Below are 27,205 nucleotides of genomic sequence, written 5' to 3'. Positions count from 1 at the left end.
TAAGACCCTGTCTCTCATGTCTCCCATTTGTAATAGGAGAACAATAATATTAAAAGATGTGTTACAAGGATTTCTAATGTAAGGTGAAGTGTCATGAACACTGAAATATTATATAAAAGTTAGGCATTATTATCTATCAAAATGTATTGGTTGGATCCAGACTAGAATTGTATTTATAGAATATGTGAGTCTGGAACAGGCAGATCTTGGGTTGCCCAGCTGGCGTAAGTCTTTCAACCATGGTGAGTCAAGGCTTTAAAGCTCTCTGTCTTGCTTACCTGGCTGTGTGAGGATCTTGCAAGAGCAAAAAAAAACCTGTTCAAAAGAACCTTTTAAGCTTTCCACTTCTCTGTATTTAATTTGTTCAATTTCAACTGGCTGCCAATCCACAATGAACAGTTGAAATCATGGAAGTTAAATGCACAGAAAAAGGTAAAGGTAAAGGTACCCCTGACCATTAGGTCCAGTCACGAATGACTCTGAGGTTGTGGCGCTCATCTCGCTCTATAGGCCGAAGGAGCCGGCATTTGTCTGCAGACAGCTTCCGGGTCATGTGGCCAGCATGATTAAGCCGCTTCTGGCAAACCAGAGCAGCACACGGAATTGCCGTTTACCTTCCCGCCGGAGCGGTACCTATTTATCTACTTGCAGTTTGACACGCTTTCGAACTGCTAGGTTGGCAGGAACAGGGGCCGAGCAACAGGAGCTCACCCAGTCACGGGGATTCGAACCGCCGACCCTCTGATTGGCAAGCCCTAGGCTCTGTGGTTTAGACCACAGCACCACCCTAAATGCACATAAGATATGACTTACCCGTAATTCCATTTTGACATTATTATGCTACACATATGCATATATAATGGAAGTCTACCAAAGAACTAGGAGAAACCTTCTTTTCCCTAAACCATACAACAGGAAAAAGTTTCTTTTAATCATTTTTTAATATCAAATACTGTCTCTTCCAATTATTCTGAAACTACATAGAAAGAGTGAGAAAACACTTGTGAACGCCAGGAGAAATAAGGAAAAATGAACAGCGAGAAAGGAACTCGGATGGAATAGAAGAAAAGGGCAGCTTCAGAAGGCATCACATGAAATGAGGTTGGGGGCTGCATGTGGGCCACAGGTTGTCCATCTGTGTTGTAGAAAATGATTAATTCCTAATGTTTAATTATAAAACACTTTAAAATGAACCAGGACCAGTAAACGTTTTTTTTAAAAAAATAATAGCTGATGATTTGCATTTTAATGTGCAAGTAAGAAAGTGTAACCTACCTGTATAGCTCATCTAGTCAGTGGCCATCAACACTAACAAAAACAATAACATATAATAAACTCTGCAACGTTTATGGTATTCCTAAAAGGAAGACAGCCTTTTTAAGCAAACGAAATGCCATTGATTTTTGCAGGTGTTTAACATAGATAAGCTGAAAGGAGGACTTCTATTCTAAATTTGATGGTGGCAAAAATGAATTTGAATATGTTCAAAAACAAGTCTTCTAAAATGGCAGTAAAAGAAAAAATGACAAAGATGTAAATAGCATTTCTCATATTATTGTGAGATATGGAATAAAAATGTTCAAAATTCAAAGAGTCGTGCTGCAGCAAAACAGCATTTCATTTAAATATCATATTATTTGGGAACCATCAAAACAGATGTGCTGCTTACTTATTTGTTTGTTATTAAGCAGGAAAGTATTTTAAGCCTCTCCAGGTGTATATGCAATCCAAAATATAGCCACCTAGAAGGAAAACATAGGACTTTTTTGCTCTCTTTTTTTTATTAAGAGCAACGTCTCCTTCATGTCAAAAAAGAACTCTAGTGAAAATGAGCCATTGCCCATTTAATTTCTTAGGATGATTTAACAGATATAGGGGTGTTCTGCCGTCTGGGGAAGAATTGGTGGAAGTTTGGGGGAAGGAGAGTAAGTCTTTGTGATGATGGAATGACTTCCCATATGTCTGTACTTCAAGACCATGAACGGCAGACAAAACTGTTGGCTAAGGGGAGTTCAGAACCCACCATAACTCCTTTACAGTGAAAGAAAGAAATAGGTGGCAAAAAAGGCTACAATTGAGGAAAATTCCCTAATAGGATTGGATTAAGGAAATGAAGAGACAGCCCAATCTACTGTTACTTTTCAGTTGACTTATAGTTACAAATCCCAGCCTGGTTTGAAGTAATATAAACATTTATTATGATTTTTACTGCTATTTTGTACAAATATGATATATCATAAAACTTGTATTTTTTAAAGAAATAATGTTTTTAAAGATGCATGTGCACAGGTAAACAAATAACTGTAGGCATGTCCACAATGAACCTGATTTCCAGGCTAGGCATGACGCACACATTGTTGTTGATTGCTCTTTTGTGCAAATATGGTTTAAGGAAAAACTTGTATTAGATTTAAAAAAACCAAGTCTATGTGCACAGGTAAACAAGTACCCATGCACATGCCCACAACTGATCTCAGGTTGACAAGTACTAATTTAGGAATGGGATAAATACATTCCATCAAGCACTTGCTAGTATGGATGGGAAACATTTAGATTTTGGAAATGTAAAACTGAAAGTGCTCATGAGTTGGGCTGGGCGGTATCTGGTTTTCAACAATGTGATATATCACTAGCTAAATATCATGATACATATCACAATACATATCTGCAGTGGCAGAGGGCTTTGGCGTGCCTCCCCATGGCGGAGGAGGGTGTGCCACACTTCCCCACAGCAGCCAAGGGCCTTGACCAGACTCCCTGCAGCAGTGGAGGGCCTTAAAATGTAAGAAAGCAGTAGAGTTAATAAAAATAACTTCCATGTACAGTGGTACCTCGGGTTACATACGCTTCAGGTTACAGACTCCACTAACCCTAAAATAGTGTTTCAGGTTAAGAACTTTGCTTCAGGATGAGAACAGAAATCGTGCTCTGGCGGCGCGGCGGCAGCAGGAGGCCCATTAGCTAAAGTGGTGCTTCAAGTTAAGAACAGTTTCAGGTTACGAACGGACCTCCGGAACGAATTAACTACTTAACCCAAGGTACCACTGTAATATATTTAATACATTTTCAACTAATTTAAGAGTAGTTTAAGTGATTTACTCGTCAAGTTGCATAAGTGTAAATGAAATAAGTATAAATAAAACACAGGTAAAATCAGTAAAACCTCTGAAAAGAAATTGTTGATTAACAAAGTTGTGTATCGACCCATCTAAGTCTGTTTTGGTCACTTCACTACCTTGATTCCTTGCAATATGCCACCTCCGTGGGGACGCAGACTGCTGCATTGTGCATCAGTCCCTTTTGCCCTATGGCACTTTAAATCCGGACCTTGCACCTCCAAGTCGGCCAGACTTTCATCACAGTTCAATTTCAATTAAGCCACTCACTATTTACAGCAACGTAACGGAAAGTAGATTTTGGCTCATTATCACTATAAATCTGAAGTAATATACTAGTGTCTCAAGACATTACTTCATTTTCATAACTAGGAGAAGATTTCATTTCTGTGGATTTGTGTTAAAAGCAATTTGGAAACTTTGCAACAATGATATTACTTACCATAAAACTGAAAGCAATGAAAGTATCATGAGGAGCAGCTATTGCGTAATCTTCATATCTAATTCTTCCATCTTAATTACTGTGGGAATTTAAGTGTGCTATGTTCTTAAGTACTCTAAAGAATTAGCTCATTTAAGAAGAAAAATATCATTATTTTGAAATAACCTTTTCTCTTTCCGCTCTCCATTTCATTCTTAAATTGTAATGTGTCTGTGTGTCAGGGAGGGGGTATATCCAAATCTTTATAATTAGAACCAGAGAACAGGGGCAAGTCTGGGAGTTCACTGTGGCGTAAACCAACTATGATTCTTTTCTATTATTAGGACATGGGTAAAAAGCTAGTTCCTTGGGTTATTGCAAATGCAGCTTAAAAAATGAGTAGCCAGCATAGCATCGGAGGAGCGATTTGCAACACAATTCTATGCATTACTCAGAAGTAAGTCATGTTTAGTTCAATGTAGAGTGCACCCAAGTGACACAAGATTTCAACCATCTACAATACCTACAATCAGGACTGGTCCTACCCATTAGGCAGAGTGAGGCAGCCACCTTTGGCAGTGGATTGTAGAGGTCAGAGAAGTGGTGAGATGTTGGGAGGACAGAGCTGCAGAGTTGACCACAATCCCCGGCCTGAAGCCTCAAAGATTAGCCTGCTACCACCAGTCTTGGAGTAAAATTCAGCTACCCATCTAGACAGCTTCTGTACGTGCCCTTTCCTGCGTTCACCCTGCCAACAATGTACAATTCCAACGAAAGTGATTGTGTGGAAGAATTTTGTAGAGGAAAACAAAACAACTTTGTCATTAATATACTTGATTTTCCTGAGATAGCATAACTGTCAGGAGCTTGTCCTACACTTGAGTAGCACCCTGGCAGAGACACATGCCTGACTGGCATGTTCTCTCCCTCCTGGTCTATCGTTCGGGAGCTTCGAAAGCTTTCTTCAGCCCAAACATCACAGCGACCAATGCCAACAATGCCAACTTAGGGATCCGCAGTTTGCGTAACACACCTCAGCAAGTCAGCATTTTCGCTAATCTACTTTATTTACATATAAACACACGGAGCACTGCAACATGGCTCCTTCTCTCTCTAGCATCAGAAAGCAAAGAGAAAGGACAATAGTCCCACTTCACGGAACACAGTAACACAAACATCCTGTCTCCGTCACTTCCCACTCTGTGGAGTCAAAACATACACCATCATGTGATAGACAACAATCCCATGCCTGCAATCACGGAGCAGGAATTCTAACAATAACTACGGTATACTAATGACTGAAAATAAGCCATTAAAAACTGAACATTTAAAATATTCTTACCACTGCATCCCCCCCGCCCTTGCCAGTGCATTGTGAGGTTTTAAACATGCCATTCATGGATGAGCATCAAGAATTGTGGTCATTTAACACACCCTATAAACATAGACTCGATAACAAGTATTGATCTTATGTTCCTGGAAGAGTGGCTCCTGGCCTCAGCTGTGAGTGGTTACGCCTCTTGATGTTCATAAACTCAAGCATCAAGCTACTGAGTAATCATTACAGAAAGACTGAGAGTGGGATTTCTGCAAAATACAGTGCCAACTCCTATTATATTATTGCTGTGATTGTGGGTGAGGAAGAGATATTAGACAAGAGTAGAGTAGTCTACGTCTATGAAAGGTACTCGGTTCAAACCCCCTTTCAGCTCATGAGGGTCTATTACAAGTTGTTGTAAGAATAAAACACAATGAAATGTCCAAGTAATTAGTACATGAGAAATTACTACAGGAATGATAAAAAGGTAATGTTTTTTCTCTTATACTATGGGCCCATGCTCCACATCACAAACTGCTTACAAAAGTCCTCTCCATTTTAAAAGTGGTTTGCTCCAGTTGAGAACCACGGGCAAGAAGCCACCTTAGCCATGAAGAACTAAATGCTCTGTTTCTTGGATGCTGGCTCATGGATCTGTGTTCAGAGCTTCCTGAACTTGGCTTTTCCAAATGGCATTAGAAAACACTCTCCTATTTTCATTATAGGACCCATTTGAGAATTGAAAACATATTATCACACCATTTTCTCTTTCCCACATGCTTTCCCTGTAAAACATTGTTTCTTCCTTTAGTCATTTCACAGACCTTAACAGTGCAACAAAATTCATTTATTTCTGAATTACTGTTATTTGTCTCGATGCTAGTGACAGAGCAAATATTTGGCTCAGTTGGTGTAATTCAGCAAAATAGCCAGATTTGATTGGGTGAATTAATGAATGACTACTGTGGTGCAATCTGATATCCTAACATTTGTTTCAGTCAATCAGCATAGGTATTTGTTTTCTTCTTTACTCATATTCTCTACCAGATTTCTCTCATGTCAAGAAATATCCTATGGATGCTACCATAGCTTCCAGTGCCCTGATTAGTAAGAAGGGACAGGAGGCCCTGTATAATTGTTGTGGCATTGGTGGGCTTTGTAGTCTTAAGTTATTTAGAGCAGAGCAACTTCAGTTATAGCATGTTTTATGGGTCTGCATCAGCAATGCTTCAACCCCCTACAACGAACTGCCAAAGCTTCATAAAAGGGCTCTACAGGTATAGCAGTCTTACATACCACCTAAAGAATATCAAGTAAATCTGCACCAAAAGAGAACACATCTGCTTTAAATCCTTGACAGCTGGGGAAAATACCATACTCTTGCCAAACCAGCCACACAGCTGATGTATTGGGCATATGGGGCACTGCTACACAGCTGATGGGGCACTGCTCTGACTCACAGTAATATCCATAAATATTAATTTGAAATTCCTGGAAATGAAACAGGGACAAATTATTTTCTTGTATCAGAGTGTGCATATATTAGTGAAAATTGCTTTGCAAAAATGTGTATATAGGGCAAAATTGCATAAAATAATGTGTATATTAGGAGAAATTCACACAAAAATGCTGATACTTTTTCATAAAAGAAATCCCAGATGGATGTGGAAATGTGAAGATCTGAACTTAAGATTGGAAAAATGAGAAACTGATATTGAGAGATTTGCATGTCCCTTTCTGACACAAAGGACAGAACACTGGACTTCAAGAAGGTTTCAGCCTCAGGCCACCCACATCCACTTAGGATTCCATGCTCTGCCTCATAGCATCAAAACTCATTCATCAGTGGGGGTATGACTTGTCTGTTCCACAGTATTGTTATGAGGGGGAAAGAAGAAAAAGAATGTAAAGCACTTTACAGACTACACTGATAAAATGACTTATCATAGCCATTGTCTTCATCATACAAAAAAGAATGCGATGATGTTTGTCCTGAATTAAAGTTTCAGCAACTTTTGTCACCAGCTTGAAAAAAATGCTGAATCAATCTTCTAATTAGGAAGCTTTGTCCTAATGTTTTATTGATTTTAACTTCCAATAATTTAGTGTGGTACTATAAGTTCCCAAGTCTTTGATGACACAGCCTAAAATGCCACTGATTTTTATGCTGCGTACACCCACTATTCATTCTTATCCAGTCTGTGATCCTATGTGCAAATCTTATTTTACATTCCAAGAGTAGCATTTTTGGTGTTTAAAAAAGCGTTGCTCTTGCATATCTGTATCAGAGTATCAATTAGCACAAATTAAGTACACGATACACTTCAGTTTGCTTGCATCAATGAAAATTGCTCTTCACATAGATACTCTTTGGGCTAGCATTAGAATAAACGTTTTGGTCTCTCAGACTAAAAAGCAGACTATTCTTTTAGTGAATAAGTAAACAACATTTCAACTGAATGCCACTGATTATCAAACAAAACAGTGAAATGGATCCAGAAATATGTATATGCTACACATCCAGAATGGACACAGGTGGCGCTGTGGGTTAAACCACAGAGCCTAGGACTTGCCGATCAGAAGGTCGGAGGTTTGAATCCCCGCGACGGGGTGAGCTCCCGTTGCTCGGTCCCTGCTCCTGCCCACCTAGCAGTTCGAAAGCACGTCAAACTGCAAGTAGATAAATAGGTACTGCTACAGTGGGAAGGTAAACGGCGTTTCTGTGAGCTGCTCTGGTTTGCCAAAAGCGGCTTAATCATGCTGGCCACATGACCCAGAAGCTGTACGCCGGCTCCCTTGACCAATAAAGCAAGATGAGCGCCGCAACCCCAGAGTCGGCCACAATTGGACCTAATGGTCAGGGGTCCCTTTACCTTTACCTTTACACATCCAGAGCCAGGTGCACCAACTCTAGGGGGCCCAGGTGTTTTCAACTCTCTCAATATTTCCTGGAAGAGGGCCGGGTCCCTGGTGCACATTGCGCATATGTGACATCACACACACAACGTGTCGCGTGTCACAGCTTCAGTGGCTGGCTCCTCCAGAACACTCAGCCTCCTCCAGATGATGAGCCATCACGCACACAGCGTGCACCGAGCCCTCTCACTCTTTGGGGCAACCTGACGCCAATTTATGACTTTCACATTCAGACAGCAGCTCCCCAAACTGAGCTCCGTAACAACACAAAAAAAGCCTGCTGGACCAGGCCATTGGCCCATCTACTCCAATATCCTTCTCTCACAGTGGCCAACCAGGTGCCTATGAGAGGCACACAAGCAGGACCTGAGTGCAACAGCGCTCTTCCCTCATAAGAATTCCTACTGCTTCTGATAACCTCTGATAGTCTCCATAAATTTGTCAAATTCTCTTTTAAAAGCCTCTCTTAGAAGCAAATTCTATAGCTTAATGAGAGAGAGAAATAAACGTTTCTCTGTCCACTTTTCTCCAACTCCACCATATAGCATGATATCTGCTGTTAAAGAAATGGCTTAAATATGCGTACACAAATATTTAAGATGGGGATTGCACCTTTCAATGGATCTGTTTTTATGGTTATGGAACATCAACTTAATAATAGCAGTTCACTAATTCCTAACTATAGCCCTTAAGTGTTTGAATCATTCGGGAAAGCAACAAACTACACTAACTATACAGTATTATTCAGCAATGCTCTTCCCCATAGCTGACATACTATAAATGCTTACTTCAGGAGTGGGTCAGCTTTGGCCCTTCAGATGTTGTGGGATGACAACTCCCATCATCCTTGATCATTGGCCATGCTGGCTGGATGTCATGGGATCTGGAATCCAGTAACATCTGGAGGGCCAAAGGAAAGGTTCCTAGAAATTCTCCTCCTTTTAGGTGCACGTTTCATTGCTTAATGATGAACACACATACCACAGCAACTGGTAATGAATTAGTTCTCTTAATTGCCCCAGAGTCAGTTTTCATTCCACAGGTGTGAGGTGGGGGTTGGAAGGCTTTAATCATTAATTGCTCTCATTTATCTTTTCATTTTTTAGTAGCAAATTAGCAAAAAATAAAAAATAAGAAATCAAGTTGCTAATTAAAGCCACACCACACATACACACCCATATCAACACCCATAGGAATAGAAACTGACATTGGGGCAATTAATTGGCTATCCAAAAAGCACCATATAGGCTATTCATTAGTTATTCACCACCCACACCAATAAAGGAGGCTGAATCTTCTGACAGGAGTGCTTAATTATTTAAAGGCAAAGGAACCCTTAAAAGTCTTAACAGCACTTTGGCTATCCACACTAGAAAGGCTGGTGCTATAACCACATATAATTACAAGAAGAAAAATCAACACCAACGAGGTTGGGGGGAAAGGGAGGGCAACACAGTAAACAGTGAAATGCAATGGGCTGATAATCACAATGTCTGGATCTTTAAAAATGGAGTGCACAAAGGATAGCAATTCCAGCGAAATCAGCAAGTGTGGAAGCAACCTTTGATTTGCCCAGAAACCATTGAGAGAGTTACTGACAGTGCCTTTCATATATAGCTTTCCCATCTATAACAGGAATCAGTGACAGCACTCCTCCATGGCTCAGAAGCTCATATCCACCAGAAGCTGTGCTTCCAGAATTTTGAGTCCAGTTCTGTGGAAATCTCTCCAGCTGAGATAAGACTGGCCCAGTTGAACATGCAGCATTTAGTGAATATCTTTTTTTATTTAAGCAAGCATTTTCAGTATTTCCCCCCTGATTTTATGGTTAATTTTAATTGATTTTATCTTTAGTGTGTCTTTAGTCATTTTATTGTAACCTTAGAGACTATGGTGTTAAGCGGTATGTAAATAGCTGGAATAAATAAATAGGTTCTCAACCACTTCCCTATATCAAAAGCAGGTTTCAAATGTCTCTGTCCTGTTTTCCAATGAATCAATATCAAAAGGGTAATACAGGCTTGCAATATCAAAATCTAGATCCCATCCCCTCCCCTCCCCAGATTGATAACTGTGTTAGTTTGTTGCAGCAAAACAACAACAACAAAGGTCTTGCAGAATCTCAGAGAGTAACAAATTATTTATGGCACAAGCTTTTTTGAACTAGAAGCATATGATAAAGCAGATTATATGCCACAAAATTTATGCCACATAATAAATATTTTCTTCTTTAAAGGTGCTACAAGAGCCTTTGTCGATTCCCTTGATACTTTATCCTAAAATTGGGAGTGGTAGAAAATCTGTGTTTCTCCCATACCACATTTGAGTTTAAAACTGGCTTTAAAGGGGGGGGCAAGGGATAGGAAAATACCCATAAAAAGCTGTGTGTCCCACCAGCTTAGATTTAAGGAGAAACAACACAACTGGGTGAGCTGCTTGGCTTAAATCCTGCATCTTAAAAAAGACATTTCAAACTAGATAACTAAATCATCCTGAAAGTACCCAAAAGATGATGTAACAACGTTCTGAAAAATTAATTAAAGACACATTGCTGTCAGCTCCAGGAAAATAATAAAAGTTGGGAGATTAAGAGGCAAGCATATCTTTCTGAATTGTAAAATAGGTTTATGGGTCTTCTAATAACAATTTTTACTCAAACCTTACATAAATAGGCTTATATGATACAAATATTACGTGGGCTATGTGGAAACTACAACGTCCATAATCATGTTTAGGGATTACTTGACAGAACAGAGACATTTCATTTCTATTGGACCTAGGGATTACAGAAAAGAAACATCTAATATTCCATTTTTTAATTTCATGCATTTTTTATTTACCTTTAATGATGCTGTATATATTCATCATCCTGAAATATTAAAACAGTATGAAAAAAGTAATAAATTGGTGGAAAATTTAGGAAATGGGAATGCAACAGCACGCAAATCATACACTATCAAGTGCTTGATACACATTTAAAATTACTGCCTAGTACGGCAAAGCCAAATTCCTGGCAGATTTCTGAAGCGCAAAGTCACAATAAGAAGATCAGCAGAACAGCCTGAAATAATAGAATATTCATCCCCCTAATCCATATGCAATTCTTTAGGGCTTTTTTTTAACAATGCATATGAGGTCTGACTGTATTCAGGATTTAAATAAGTTGTCTCTCTTCCTCTCTCCATCCCTCCCCCTTACCCTTCTCTCTCCTCTCACACACAATCGCACTCGATTTTTGTAAAAAAATAAAATAAAAATGTATATACAGTTATCATTTCTGCTCTGCTGCACTCACGATGACAAGGTTAGCACATCTTCTCACACCTCAGATAAAAAAATAGCTTTTTAAAACAACAAAAGTGTTAAAAGAAATGTATTTATTCATACAAAATTTTAAAAGACTTATTTTATTTTATTTTTTGGAAAGGAGATATTACACTTCCTTATTTTCCCAAATTATTGGGAAGCCTATGCAATGTGTGATGTTTTAAATTTTACATTCACCTTTTTTTGCAAATAAATTGGAAGGGAAATGTATTTGGTATTAGATCTTTAAGATCATGCATATCTTTCCAGATACATGTGATTTTCGATGTATTTTTTAGAGAAGGGATAGTGACCTACTGAAGAATGGCTGAGAAAACTCAGATGCATATGCTAATAATGCTAACACAGCAAATGCCAGTGTGGATGTAAACACAGCAAAGAAAGTGATATTTAGTGTGGCATAAAAAATACAGTTGCTATGGACCTGAAATGAGGAATGACAGAGAGGCCCTCATACTAGTCTTCCTCATTCAATTTTCAAAAGATACACACTGCACTTTTTAATTCTCAAAATGAATTAAAATCTACCAGTGTTTAGTGGTCTCTGCAGTCAACTAGAAGTGCGTTCAGTAACAGGGAACTAATGGCCTGCTCAGCTCACATAAATTCAGTGAACATTTAGGAAACTTGTTGGTTATTCTGGAATCTACTGGTAACAAAAAACCCAAAAGAAATGTTAGAAACTGTTTGGAACAGTGTGTGTGGACTTTTACAACTCACAAACAGGTAGTGGCAACGATCAAACCATTCTTTATCATTGAGTGAGGCCTCAGCAGTTGCTGAAAACCTTTTAGAGCAGGAATGGAGAACTTGTAGTTCTCCAGAAGTTGTTGGACTACAATTTACACATCCCTGTCCACTGGCCACGTTTGCTGGAGCTGCTTGGAATGTTAATCCAACAGCATCTGGAGGGCTGCAGGTTCCCCATGCTTGTTTTAGAGGGTGAAACTCTTGCACAGGGCATGCCAGTTCCCAGCTCCATCTATATAGCAACAGATATGGAAGGGGGGAAACCACTTGCAGGTTGCAGCCCTTCCCAAAAGCCAAACTTAAAATGGAGGAAATGTTGTAAGGCTGAAGAGTTTAGGATACAGATCTGAAGTGATATCTAATATTTTGCCGTTAAAACAGGCAAAGCAGAAACTTGAATCTGTTCCCCATCTCAAAAATTGCTGTAACAAATGTAAAGCGCTCTGCACAAAGTAGTAATACTTTTCCAAGAAAACATAAAGACATCAAATCTTGGGCTAAAGGGAAGTTTCTTGCTACCACAGTTCATACTAGAGTCTCTCTTGGTCTATGGACAGGAAGGCCCCTGCACTAGGACAGAAGCTAACATTCCAGAGTTATGGCCTGCATGCATGGCGATAACCCAGGCAGTGGTGGTTTGTGCAGTGGTTTGCTTTCAAATTCCAAAGGTCACTGCTAAGTGCTACTGAATGGTGGAGGAGATCCAACACTGTCATTGTAGGGCTTTACAAAATTGAAGCAGAAGCCCAGTGGATGAACATGTAGGTGCATGGATGTTGAGTGGATAGCAGCATCCTGAGGCTGCCACTGATGCTGGACAACTTTATCCACTTGGAAGCCATGAACCTGCATGGCTATAAGAATTCTGGTGCTACAGAACTATCACATCTGCTGCTGCAGCTGACTGCAAGGGACCCTGGGTCCACCCACCTCATGAAATATGTAATGCAGCTGCTTGGGGGGAATCAAAGGCCTTGGACCCATTCAGCTTCTTCTATTGAATTTTAAAGGATTACTCTGTTTCCTGTGATGAAAGTACATTTTTGTCATTCCTGATTAATCCCCCAGCTAATGTTTAGAAAGGTGACTTTTTGGCACTGATCAGATTTGACAAAAGTAGTTTCAAGCTAAGTAATGTCTAACTATTTATAAGATTCGTCATGCTTCTTTTTTTAGAAATGGCGTTTAGATTAGCTATAGGGCTAATTTATTGTCTTGCAACTCCATTCTGGGACTTGCATGCAGTATTTGAATCACATAAAAGAAAACCATATGCATATCAGGTTTCCAATAACTGATCTCATCCAGGAATGGATGCCAAATTATCTAATTCTGGCTGTAAGGGCCGAGGTTAACTCCTTACACTCACAGTTCTTGCCATTCAAAGTGGTTTGCTGCCGATTTGGTATGTATTTTTGCTCCATGGCTAACACACTTTCTCACTCTATTTGGATCAGCATAATCTCTGACGGAGTACTTTACCATCAGACCTTATGAAACTTGATTTTTCAAGCTGCTCCAAATACCACGACTGACACTGTAAAAGGAAATAGCAAAGATCCTTATAAGCTGTTCATCAGACCTCAAATCTTCTGATAATAAAATCCTTGTAGGAGCCCAAGTGCATTCACCTTAAGGTTCAGCTGTGTTGACTTCAATCAAAATTACTCATAACGTGCATGAGAAAAATCGGCTACAAAAATATCCACTGATCTTGCAGGAAAGAATGAGCAATATGCTTGTTTTGTACACTTATACATAATAGATTTCCAGAACCGGAAGATACCTCTTGAATCAACTAGACTAATATCCTAAAAGCACCATAGCCTCCTAGACCAGTTCATTTGTTATGTTACCTGAAGATGGTCAGGCTTGTCCACATAGATACAAAAATGTGTTGAGTGATCAAATTCTATGTAGTGTTAATAGTTCTTATGTCCATTGCGTTCTACCTTGCAGAGATGACGGTCTTAAGAGTACAAGTTAAGCAGGTTAAGCAAGAATATCACATGAAATATTAGAAGCGGGTCACACAACACATTTGTGTCTCTGTGCATGTAGCCAGGGAAACTTTCACACAGGCAACTTAACAAGGGAAACGAAAAGTCACAGATAAAGCTAGCAGCAATTTACATGATTTCAGGTACTTGAAAAAAGTGTCACCACCATCTTGGAAACTGTCTTCAGCTTCAATCATGAACAGCCAATTCACATACTGTGTTGTCCATGTGAATGTATATGAAGAAGTAGTCAAAACCATTTGCATGAAAAAGAAAATGGCCTCTGTGAATCAGCCTTAGACAATGTGGGATAAAGAAATAATAAATAAAAACATTTAACAGGAATGGCATAAAAGTATTTATCCTCTTTCTTTTTCCAGTCTTCTCCAGTGTTTTATCCCTGAGCAAATACCTGGGCTACAAGCTAGCTTCATTACTTGAAGAATTTTTAAAGCTATGGTTCCCCAAGACTACAGCTAACGTACTGCAGACCTCCGCTAAACAATCCATATTAGGCACGTCACTCTAAACGGGCAGCAGCAATTAACTGTTTCTCTATTTGTTTATATAATAGGGCCAATGCCTTTTGAAGCACTTCAGAGCACTTAACTAAAGCAAACAAGCCCTTGAACTTTGAATATCTAACAAGAGGAGCTATTGATAAGTATGACTTTACTTGGCAAATCTTAGTTGCTGACAACTTTAATTCAATGGTCTTGGGGACAATTCGGTCATCACTGCCTGTGATATTACATACTTCTCATATGACTTTAACATATCAGTTTGAAATCATTTGCCACAGCCACTTCAGAAGAGAGTGATTTGGAGGAAAGATGGTGCAGTAGGGAGGGTGTGTGTAACTTTTCCCCCACCTACTAGCTTTCCACCACAACACTTTACCCAAACTGGTTTTCCCCATGATGGTGTGGGTTTCCAGACATACATTTGCAAAGGCACATCTGGAATCTTCCTTCGCAGCTGGAGTGTGGAAAGAATTGCAATGAGAAAAACACAAATGGGAAAGCCTTCTATCTACGTACCAAAACTGAACTCTCCCAAAGATGCTTTTCATTTTAAAAACTATGGGTTTTTTTGTAGCACATTACATCTCCATGTAAAATGTACAGTAGTTCAGCCCTTAGAGCCAACCTACACATTCAGTAAGATTATGTGGTCATAGACTCTACTACTTTAAATTGCAGCGGTGATCTTGTTTTTGAATACTCCCCTTTTTAACATGATCCCTCCTTAGAGAAACTGGTCCATCAGGGAGAAATGTTCTGACCTAGACTTCTCACCAATGTACCTGTTTTTTTGCAGAAGGGAATATTTATAGGGGAAGCATGCAGAAACATGATCTGCGGCTGCAGTCTAATGTGGCATTAACCCAGAACCCAAGGACCACGTGACTTTACATATAGATAACCCTATAACAAAAATCCAAGGCAAATTCTCTAATTTCTCTGCTATTTAATAATGAATCTATGTAATACTCCACTCTCTCACACAACTGTTGATGTTTCAAGCTATTTTACATAGAGAAGAAATCGGGATGACAGTGATGACAGTGAGGAAATAAAAATGAGGTCAAAGTACTACATTCTGAAAACTCCCAGTTATTTACTTGCTTTCTATAAGAACTATGGATAATCAAAGTTGTGTCCCATTTATGGAGCCACATTTAAGTGGAAATCAACAAAGGCATCTTGTCCTCCTGAGTCTTGTCAGTTGTCAAGCACATGTTCAGAGCATGAACCACACTCCTGTTGAATTTGCTGTGAAGCTTGCAGATCTCATAAATAACAATATGAATGCGTTGAACCACTGAAAAAGATGTGTAGATTCTCACAATGATCAACTGCAAAACACCACTTCACCATCATGGTGATGGGTCCTATTTTTGAATATAAAAAACTTGACAAGACAACTCAGATGGCTGCATAATTTCATTAATGTTGCAGACTCATTAATACCATATTTTTACCAGTGTATCATTCTACCGATCTGCATGACAATGGCTAATATAAGCATGTTCCTAGTCATGCAAATTAAAATGCAATGCTCTCAGAAGCACTTTCCCTGCTTACTCCATCATCATCATTAATCTAATAATTTTGTCATGCAAATTTCTGACTGACCTTATGGAGGATTCTGCTGGCAGAAATGACCATTTTTGTCAATTCCCTCAGCAGCTCTTTCTTCTCTCGCATACTGGTCTAGGGAATCTCAGAATGGTTTTTTGGGGGAGGAAAATCCAGTGAAGGTGAAGGTCTCCTTCCCACTTCTGCTGGCAGGATCACTATGTAAGTGATCCAAACTACAGGATCCAGAAAAGTGGTTGCTCTTTTTAATGTCATGCTCCAACTCCATGTTTCTAAAATTAGAAATGGCATGACTATCCAATAGTTTAATTCACCATATCTATGGCAATATATTGTTATTCACCATGCCTTTAAGGTATTTTCAGTTTAAGGAAGTATCTGCACATTTAATGTGCAGCCTGATCCTATCCATGGTCACCTGAAAATCCCATTTACTTCAACCAAGCATGCACAGGATTGCAATCTAACAGTCTTGCTGAGTTTCAATTCATCATCTATTTTTAGATGCTGTGGTACAGAGTGGGTCCCACTGCCATGTGATAAAATGTGCTAAGTACTTATCGTGCAAGAAATGGCTTTTTAAATTCTCTGAAATACTATTAGTTATAATTGGGTTTAATGCATAAAATGGCTGAGTAATTTAAATGTTTGAAAAAGAAAACAGTCTTTCCTAGAGTTTATGAAGTGGTAAGCTATTTCTCATAACGATTAACTGTGAATCATCATTTCAAACATGAGCATCTAGGAGCATATGCTCTATGCAACTGTTGCTGTGAGAGAGCTCATATTAACCAAATTAATGGGTTTAATTTTCATCACAGCCTGCATTTTTACACCAGCAAAAGTCCATTGACCTCTCAGCATAAATTCCTGGGTTTTGCTGGTAAAATAGATCTGAATTTTGGCCACCCTTGAATATATTTTTGAATTGCAAAATAAAATCAAACAGACTCTGTTATATGGGATGAGCCAGTGCTCACCGCAACCTTACTTTAAAAAAAGAACAACCTTACTTAAACTGCCATGTTAAGCTAAAAGCTTAGCTATGAAAACAAAGTTGTAGTGGGAGAAAGCAGACAGGGCTGGCCATATTAGACAGTCTGATTATATTGAGTTCAAAGGATGAACGGGAAGAGCTGCTGCAGGCAGAATTACTTTCTATACAGTGGTACCTCGGGTTAAGAACTTAATTCATTCCGGAGGTCCGTTGTTAACCTGAAACTGTTCTTAACCTGAAGCACCACTTTAGCTAATGGGGCCTCCCGCTGCCGCCGCATTGCTGTTCTCATCCTGAAGCAAAGTTCTTAACCCAAGGTAATATTTCTGGGTTAGCCTGAAGCATCTGTAACCTGAAGCGTATGTAACCTGAGGTACCACTGTACTTGCCCCAACACTATCAGGCAGCAATCAGAAAAGCTTACTTTCTCTAATATATGTTAAATGGGAAATGATTCCTAATAAGATGAAAAACTAATCACTGGGTGCAGTTTCAGATACATCAGAGAAACCACCTTGAAAGAGAAGGTGATCTCTGGCAACTTAAGTATACAAAACAAGTGACCAAAAAGTTCACTGATTTTGAGCAAATATTTCACTATAACTACTATCAGTGAAAGTTTCATGTAAATTACTGGCACACTGGTCTACAACACTGAAATATATAGACAAAAATATGACAAATGTTGGCAACATGTCAGAGAAAGAGGAAAATATTAGCATATGTGATGGAAGTTACCTCCAACTTTCCTGGAAGAACTAGGAAATATTACAGGTTGCTTTCATAGCTGTCAACCTTCCCTTTTTTTGCGGGAAATTCCCTTATTCCAGCGCTGTTTCCCACTGCTTCCCGCTGCTATCCCGGATTCTTAGATATCCCATAGACTGTCCCCAGGACAGGTGAGGCTGCTGATCTGAAAGTTGACATCTATGGGTTGCTTTGCACAAGCAGACTGTATCCTATGTTTACTTCCTGTAACAGACACCAAGGCACTAGGAAGCTTTAGCCTTTACTCTTTCAACAATAGCCATATATCATCAGACTTGATCAAAATTGCACAAGTGGATTTCTACTCATGCCTTAATTATTTGCTATGCAGAAGAAAGCAATTCCAGGCTGGCTTGAGAACATACAGTACCAGTATTTTTACAAAGAGACACGGAAAGTAGACTATAGAACCAAATTACATGTAAGGCTAAGTTGCATGCCTTTAAAAACTAAAAACTAAGCATTTGCAGAGGCTTCAATCTAAGCAGAGAACCAGTGCAGGAGAGGATGAAGCTGCTTCTCCCTTTTCTCCGGCCGTTATTCTCCCCTAAGCTGCTTTCCACCTTGCAGAGAAGAGACTTGAGTATCCATATCTTCTCCTGCAGGTGGAAATGTAGTCTCTGGGGGCAATGTTTAGCAGGGAGAAAGACCAGTTGTATGTGAAAGGACTGCGCAGCCATTTTCCCTATCCACCATCATTGTCCCTCTGCTCAAGATTTGCATCTGCCTTTGGTTTTTAAAGAAAGAATGAAAGGAAGATATATGGGTGGACCTAGAATAGCCTCTGAAGCATTATATAACCTAACAGGAAACATTTCCTATTCTCACTGAGAAATGTCAAGATAATTTAAGCCTAGAATCTCAGCCAACGTTGTAGTCATATACTGATGACGATCAATCAGACACTAACATTATCGTAAGGCCGCATGCCTTGCACTTTTGTTTCATTTGCCTTTCAGTTAAAAGGAAATAATAGAAAGATACTGAAGAAGTGAAAAGCAATTTACTTGGTTTCTTGTAATACAGCTATAATAAATTACTTTTTTGTACTTTAGGTATCATTCTAAGCAATATGCTACGAGGGCTGTCTATTTCTTATAACGAGAGTGCCTAACCTGTGGCCCTCCAGATATTGTTAAACTCCCATCTATCCCAGCCAGCATTGCCAATGGTCAGAGAGTTCTGGTACAGCAACAGCTAGAGGACCACAGGTTAATCTCTGCCTAACAGCTTATATATGGAAACCCCTAGCATAGTAGTTTACATATTTAGGCAGAAACCACCACTATTTATTTTATGGTTAAGAAGAATTTAGTAATTTTCCAACTCACAGTAACTTAGGAGATCATGTACAGGTCTGAAGGCAGCATCTCTCTTTATATCAGCTTATGAAACTGTCTTATATTTTAGGCTCTTGCTCCAACTACACCAAGTGTGTGCTTCGCCTAGTCTGATAGAGTCCCTCATCCAATGTCTATTCAACAATAGAGACAGAATTTCTTTTCAGGGCCACATTTCATTATAAGTAATCTGTTAGGGGCCACGTGACAACAGAAAACAAGACTGGAGGCATCAATGCGTGGGCAGAGAGCCCATGGTAGGCAGGGCCATCCCCCCCCCCCCCGCTTTGTGTCTCTCTGTGTGACATCCTACCCCCTGCCCCATTCTTTATTCCTCCCTGCTTGGTGGGTTACCAGGAAAAGCCAGAGGCGGATGTAGGGGAGCACGACTGGTTCGGGTGCACTGGGTGCAGAGCCTTGGAGCACTACAACGATTATTTAGAATGGAGCGTGAAAGGCAGAGGCCACCAAATTTTGGCATCGCAAAGGACGCTGCTGAAATTGGAGACCCCAAGGTCCGCCACTGGGAAAGATCACTATTGCCAGAGGTCTGAACCGATGGCTCACAGAGAATTATTCCCACCTCTTCCTTCCTTTAGTCTATCCACTTTGACTTCCCCACTCCCACCCTCCCTCCATCCCTCCTTGGTTACCTTCACCCATGTTAAATTAGGTCAAGAGTACATATGACTCTTAGTCTGCAAGTTCACCAGTCCTGGTCTATTAATTGATGCAGGCTTTTTTCCTATTAAATAACATTTGTAGTTCCTTCTCAGTGAATGTCTCCTGCAGTTAAAGGAGATTCAAATCTTACTTTTGTAAATCTCAAATCTCTTCTCAATGATATTATAATCACCATATGTAGATGATGTACACACACACACACACACACACACACACACACATGATCTCCTAGTCCTATGCATTGCAGTTTAGTTCTGGAGAGCCACCCCCTCCCTACACACACACACACACACACACACACACACACACACGTGTAGAGGCTCATAATTAGCTTTGATGAATATTGCTGCTGTGCTCATTTAAAGCTATAGTCTTTCATAAACACATACATTCATTCAAATTAAAGAGTCAGAAAAAAAATAGTACTATGATTCAAATGACTGATTTCTGAGCTATGGCAGCTATGACATAGATGACTTTCACCCAAAGGTTACAACCACGTAAAATGATGAACACCAGTTAAAACAATTTACAATCAGAAAAAGAAGTTTGGTTCTAAGAAAAAATATTAGTACACTGCCTGTCTCTCATCCCAAAATTTCTCCTGTTCCTCATATTTGTATAAGCTCATGGAATGTAAGGCTATCAATGGCTACCAGTTTTCATCACGGTTATAGTTCATTTGATTAGATCATGATGATGATAACACCAAGGTTGTAGGTACCATTCCTGTATTGCAAGGGGTTGGACAAGATGATCTTTAGGGTCCCTTCCAACTCTACAGTTCTCTGATTCTGTGATGGATGTATACAATCTTCAGTATCAGAGGCAGAATGTCTCTGGTTGCCTCTGCTTGATCAAAAGCTGTTCCACCAGCAGAATGTCAGCTCTGGATTTCACTCTCTGTTTTAGACTTTTGCACTCAAAACAAATTATTCTCTTTTAAGAATGCATTTTTTCTCCAGTCATATTCAGTATGCATTGCACTAGAAAGACTGTAAATATTTTGTCAGGGTTTGTTACGGCCACATCACTCATTTCCTCTGGGATGCTCAAGCAAAGAATTGCCAAAGTTTTCAGCGAGCTCAGAAAAGGAAGTCTCAAAATACAAAAGAAATGTGATTAAAAAAGAGAGACTCGACACCACAGAAGGCTTCACTTTTTTTTTATTACCATGTTTTCACTGTCTAGAAACTTTTAAAGAGCATTACAATGTATTTATCACAAGGTGCTATTAGCACACAGCTCGCTTCAAGTGTTACCAATTCATGGACAGATTAGAGGGCACATTAATAACATAGTTAATATGAAGTGTTTAGAGCCTTTACGTCGGTGACAAATACGACTCAGCCAAATTTCCTGACCATTGAGGCCACGGAGGAACAATTTGGTAGATTTCATCAACAGTTCTAATTATGTTCCTGTCAAGTTGAGAACAAAGCAATCCATAACTGGGGGGCTGCTCAGAGACAGTGGCACATAAGAGTAATTTATGCCCGAGACAGAGGGCCCTTTCTGTAGTTAGTGTGAACAACGCTCGACTAACAAGTGGGTTCAAAACGGAATTTATTAGGGGGAAACAGGAGGCTTCTAGTTCTGTCTGTCTTTTCGCAGCCAGGCTTAGGAAGCATTATGAGGCAAGGACTTCTAGTTAAGTTTATGACAGTGTGTGACCCTGTACCTTCGACAATGGTGGAAGCAGGATTTTAGCTGCAAAGCTTCACTTAGAATCTATTTTGATGATTCACGCAGTCAGAATCTCCACCAAAGGCAATTTGCAATGACAAATTTGTAGATATTTGTAAATATGGTACAAATACGGAGGTTCATTTATACACAGACACATAATTGTGTATGTGTTTGTGCGTGTCACCCACACATAATTCTTTGAAGGCAATGTTACACTGTGTGGGAATTTCAGCAGAAGCAGCACAGAAGCAGAATACTGTAAAATACCCTTTTACAGCAGGCTATAAATAACATACCAATGAAATACACAAAGGGATGATTAGTAACTGTAAACTAAAATGCTATGATAAACTTTGCACATTTCATAAGACAGCTGAACTAAGGAGGGGAGGGGGAGAAAAAGAAAGGAGGCCCCTCTTGTGTAATTTTGAATCATTTTCCACTGTGATCTATATTGGGCTGCAGTTTGTGTTCTTTCAAACAGGGTAATTTTATAAAGGCAAAGATGCTTCCCTGGTGTGAGGAAAAGAGTTCTGATTGGAAACATATCATCAAGGTTGGGATTATTTTGTTACTAATACATTGTGGATTAGCATAAAATAATACTCAGTAAATTAAATTCAGAATAAAACTGAAAATTAAAGAAATGGAAATATTAAGTGAATTAGCTAAAATACACTCAGAATTCAAACACATTACAATTGTTTAATAATAGGCATTGGTTGCTGATTAGTGAGGTGTGGGTTTTATCAACATCATCATGATTTTTCTGTGCTTATTTCAGAAAGAGTGAGAGAGAAATGCTCCTGGCTAGTAATCTTGCCACCCAGTGGGATCCACTTTCATAAGTGACTAACAGCCTGATACAGCTAAGGAGATCCATGGACATATCAGAGTGGGTCAGAAACTGCAGGTATTAATTGGATATGGATCCAAATTAGCTGCAGAGTGCAATTCTGAGCATAGATGCTGTCTATCCAACCTTCATTGTGTTAAAACAGGGGTCGGCCACCTAAGGCCCATGGGGGTCGTTTAACCAGCCCATGGACCCCTGCCGCCCGCTTGGTCGGCTCCCATGTACCACTCTAAACCGTCGCGGAGCAGAGTGGGGACCGCCTTCTGCGATGCTGGCCGGGTTCCCATTGGCTGCAGGAAGCTCCTGCAGCCAACGGGAAGCTGTGCACACCTCCTCCACACTGGAAGGAGCTCTGGAAATAGCGTTTGTGCATACGTGCACGCACGCACACACTCCGGCCCACTGTGGCATCTGCAGGACGATGAACCAGCCCAAGCCACAAAAGCTTTGCCGACCCCTGTGTTAAAAGGTAGCCACAGTCAGATGCATTTCCCTATCCACATAAGTAACTTTTTGATCGTGGCAAAAGACATATTGTTGCCACTATTATGAATATGGGTCAGCCTCCTGTAACCTATATACTTCTCTACAGCCAAGTTTACCCTGAGTGTTCTTTGCAGACATACAAAGCCCAAGCTGTTTAAGGCATGGTTAGTTCTTTTAATGGTGTCTGAGATGAAGTGCAGAAGATGGAACACTGGTGTAATATATTCCTGAGAATCCAACACAGAGAAGCTGCCACTTAGTTGGTGAGTGGCTCACGCTTTGTGCTACATCCTATGTTATTAGATTGACTGATATTTGGTTTTGCACCACTTGTACATTCTAACATAGTCCTGAGTAAGGAGCCATGTTAGTCTCACACCAAGTGTGCTAGAATAGTGGTCTAGTCTCAAGGTCGTGAAAACACAAATGGCAATAACCATATCTGAATCTCAAAGAAAAGGTCACAATCTTGTCACTCAATGAGAAGTGAAGACAAACATTCAACTTTGTTTTCCAGATGTAACAATGAAGTCAGGAACACACCAAGACTGTGACTTTGTTTGATTGGGTTGGACACCATACATAGGTGTTCATGCTTCCTCACAAACCATTAAGCTTGCAGACCATTATTAAGCAGTCTTGTACATTTTAACTCTCCCATCAGTTCACCTGCATCAAGTACCACAGTTACACATGGACCAAACAGCAAAACCACACAGTCCAGACCAGGGATGTTCACCTGTGACCTTCCTCTTGTTGCTGGACTACAACTCCCATTATCCTTTACTATTAATCATGATGGTGGAGGCTGATGAGAGTTGGAAAAAAACAGGTTAATCTCTGGAGGGACACAGGTTACCACCCTTTATCTAGACCCTTCACCATTTGAAATGACCCTGAACCTCACAACTTGCCTACAAATCCAAAAGAAATTGTGACATATTGGTCCTAAAATTTCTTCCAGAGGTTAAACACATTTTCTTATATCTCTGTCTCAGGCTCTAGTCAATTATAATCCAATACAGTGGTACCTTGGGTTAAGAATTTAATTAATTCCAGAGGTCCATTCTTAACCTGGGGTACCACTTTAGCTAATGGAGCCTCCCACTGCCACTGTGCCGCCGCTGCACAATTTCTGTTCTCATCCTGAAGCAAAGTTCTTAACCCGAGGTACTATATCTGGGTTAGCGGAGTCTGTAACCTGAAGCATCTGTGACCCGAGGTACCACTGTATCTACTCACACTTGTTTTTAGCAAGAAAGTGCCAGTTCTAATAAGAAGAAATAATATTTGGTACAGTTCTTTTTGAACTGTGCAATTTCTGTTGCTGGATTGCCAGTTAAAACTCCCCTGAATTGAGTAATATCAGGGAGAAGGGTTTTTAGCAAATCCTACTCCTGGACACAGTACACTTTCAATGTTCAAGGAGGTTTTTTGAAAACATAGGACAGGGGCAAGTGGTCAAATTTTCCATAAGCACTCTGAAAGCAGGACTGCACCATATTTCTGCTTGTTTGAAATGTCTCCTCATGTAGTAAAGACATGATGATCCCATTAAGCATCTCACATCTGTGATTGAGCACTGGAAAACTAATTTGGTACTTCATTTGTATGTAGAGCATAAACCGGATACATTTGCAGATTGACTCACCCTATGTTTTATCAAAACAAATCAAACTCTGCTGGAAAGCACAGTCACAGAGATTAAGTTACTACTCTGAAAAGCATCAGGAATTCACTCCTGCCACTATGCCAATTTCCCTAGATTTTCCTTTACTATTATAAAACATATTGGTATGGATCCAATACTAAACTTACATAAAATATAGATCCCATGAATTGAACTGTTGCTTAGTTTGTGAAGAATACTTCAATATGAGGGTGCTACAACACAATCCTATGCATGTTTACTTAGAATTAAGCCCTAGTGAACAGGTACCTTAATTATTGGTAAGTATGCACAAAATTCCATCAATAATGTTATAGTATTAAAGTTAAAAATGACAAATTGAAGAAGATTCATGGACACAAGGAAAGGTTCTCATTCAATTATATTTCTAGATACATTTCCATAATATAGGCTTTTATGCAATGCAGCAAGAGTCTGTCAGTGCAAGGATCCCATTTGCGCAACGGGACACCCCCCCTCTCCTCTGCTGGTGCATCCCCTAAATCTGTTCTGGGGTTTCCCAAGCCCCCAGAGCAGATTTGAGGAGGATGCAGAGCATGTGAGGGAAAGGAAAGGTGGAGAAGTTCCACTGTGCAACCAGGAATCCTTGCGCTGACAGGACACTTATTTACTGCTGTGTTGAATGCAAGCTCATATATCCTTATCCATCCAACTTCATGTAGTTTCTGACATGCTTGCAGGCATCTAGTGCTTATTACAAAACTCTCCAGTGTTAATTAAAGCAAATGTACTAGAAATTCTTCTAGTTCTCCTTCTAACTTCCGCCAAAATTTTGAAAGAAAACTTGTTTTAGCTAATAAAAGCCAGTGAACTAAACCATACATTCTGCCAAATACATAGGTCCTATAACTTAGCAGTTCTTTTTGTTTAAATATTATTTGCTACAACTAGAGAACATTTGTTTCCTTTGGAAATGTCACAAATGGTGATAGGCTATAGAAACATTAGCACAAATGGCCATAGGCTATAGACAGTGGCTTTTTACTATTTAAGAATCATTGCTGAGCAAGTTTCAATATGGTGGGAACAAAAAGCAAGAATGAAATTAATGTTGTATCTTCACTAGTGGGTTAAAAACTAAAAGCTGTAACTCACTGAGTTTAACTGCAGACTGCATCTCTTTCATGGATTTTTCCTCCCTCTCTGTTTTTGCTTTCTGAAATCAGAGGAAGGACCCAGCCTAGCAAGTCTGTAATCACTCAGCGGGAACCTGGTAGAAGGACAATACAGCCAACAGCTAGGCATTAGGAAAAAGAAGGAAATATCTCCCTCCTTCCCTCTTATGTTGCTTAAAGGGGCCTGGTGTGAATGAATCTTCCTGGCAGTGACCAACAATTTCTTACCCATTCTGAGCAATCATCAATTTCAGCATCAAGTGGTTCAGTGGATCTACAACTGGTAGCAGCAGCAGAGTAAGCCCAGCATGGAAACATTTTGGCTAATTTAAAGTCTTTGTGCTGCCGAATCAAACATGACAAAACAACAGCAAAGGAGAGAGGCTATTATCCCAAAATGAGAGCCAGCGGATGGCTGGGATTAGTCTGAGTGCCTGAGACAAAGGCAATGGAAGAAGGAGGGACAACTGAGAAGGATGATCCCAGATAAAAAACATATACCAACACACAGAAACCGTTTGAAAACAGTGCACATGTGATAATACAAGATACAGATTGAGAAAAGTTGTACAGACAAGAGAACAACATACATTTAAAAGGTATATAGTATAACTGGTTAACCACATACAGAACTGCATTAGGCATGCCTTTGACATAAAAAGAGGCAATACCAGAGCTGTTGCATTCTGCCTGAATATATGTCCTGTTGTCTGATATCTGCCATCCTTCCTCAATGTGGGGTGCTCCAAATGCTGCAACTCCCATCTACAGCTATTTATTGACCATGTTAAGGTTGTGGGGGTGTTGAAATGCTGTGAATTAAATGCACAGCAATTTTCAGCAATTGTTCTTTGGTTTTTATGAAATGTATAGATACTGTATCTGTTTTAGATTTTGGTTTGCTACACTTTGGGGCATTTTTGATGTAAGGAGACTAATAAATGACAGTATAATATCATGTTGACCATTGATCATGCTGCCTAGGGCTGATGAGAGTTTAATCAGAAATATCTGGTCCAAAATAGCCATCAGATTGGGGAAGGAAGCACTATGTTAGGACAGAATAGCCTTAAACTGGGGTGGGGTGAGGAACAGTGGGACTGCTCCAGTACGCCCACAGAGCTATCAATCAACCACACCTCAAAGAACTGGTGGGGGAGGCGGGAGGAGAAAGGAAGAAGAAATAAAATTTTGGACAGCATTTGAGAAAGCACACTCAGAGTGAAGATATGCCTGAGCCATGAACCCTAGTGGCATCTTCCAGCACATAGAATGATGACCTGGGATGACTGGAGAGCAAGTGAATTGTCCTTAGCAAGATTAACAATTTAAAACTGCAGAAATTAATTTTGTTTAATAGCTGTGGGTGCACATGTTCCTTACAAAGGTGGTAACAAGGTCAGCAAAGCCTCTGTAGCCATTTAAAATGCAGCTTTTTAATAGGGTCAGTAGATTTAGGATGGCTAAAATGTTAAAAGGACTTTAGAAAGCATGGAAACACCAAGGGGGTCAAGCTTGTCCTTTATTTCATATCTTGGGTTAACCTGTTTATACTTATTTCATGACATGCAGGCTCTGACAAAATAACCCCCTTTTAAGGGGCTAGTCTTGTGATGGTAGGGTGATGTGA

At 39.8% G+C, this 27,205-nt stretch overlaps 1 protein-coding gene across 27 annotated transcripts in view; it reads right to left on the bottom strand.

Moving 5' to 3' along the window:
* ESRRG (estrogen related receptor gamma) overlaps positions 1-27,205 on the bottom strand; it is a 472,603-nt gene that overhangs the window by 255,252 nt on the left and 190,146 nt on the right. For 3 of the 27 annotated variants that reach the window (XM_083733529.1, XM_083733526.1, XM_083733519.1), the window contains one exon: positions 10,612-10,640. The exons of the other annotated variants lie outside the window; for them this stretch is intronic. The gene's annotated coding sequence lies outside the window, so the exon portion shown is untranslated. The remainder of the gene's footprint in view (positions 1-10,611; positions 10,641-27,205) is intronic. 27 annotated transcript variants of the gene reach the window in all.

Source organism: Podarcis gaigeae (assembly GCF_964106915.1).
Source record: "Podarcis gaigeae genome assembly, chromosome: 3".
NCBI lineage: Eukaryota > Metazoa > Chordata > Lepidosauria > Squamata > Lacertidae > Podarcis > Podarcis gaigeae.
Note: the sequence above shows the minus strand (reverse complement) of the source record. Positions and strands in the feature narration are given on the sequence as shown.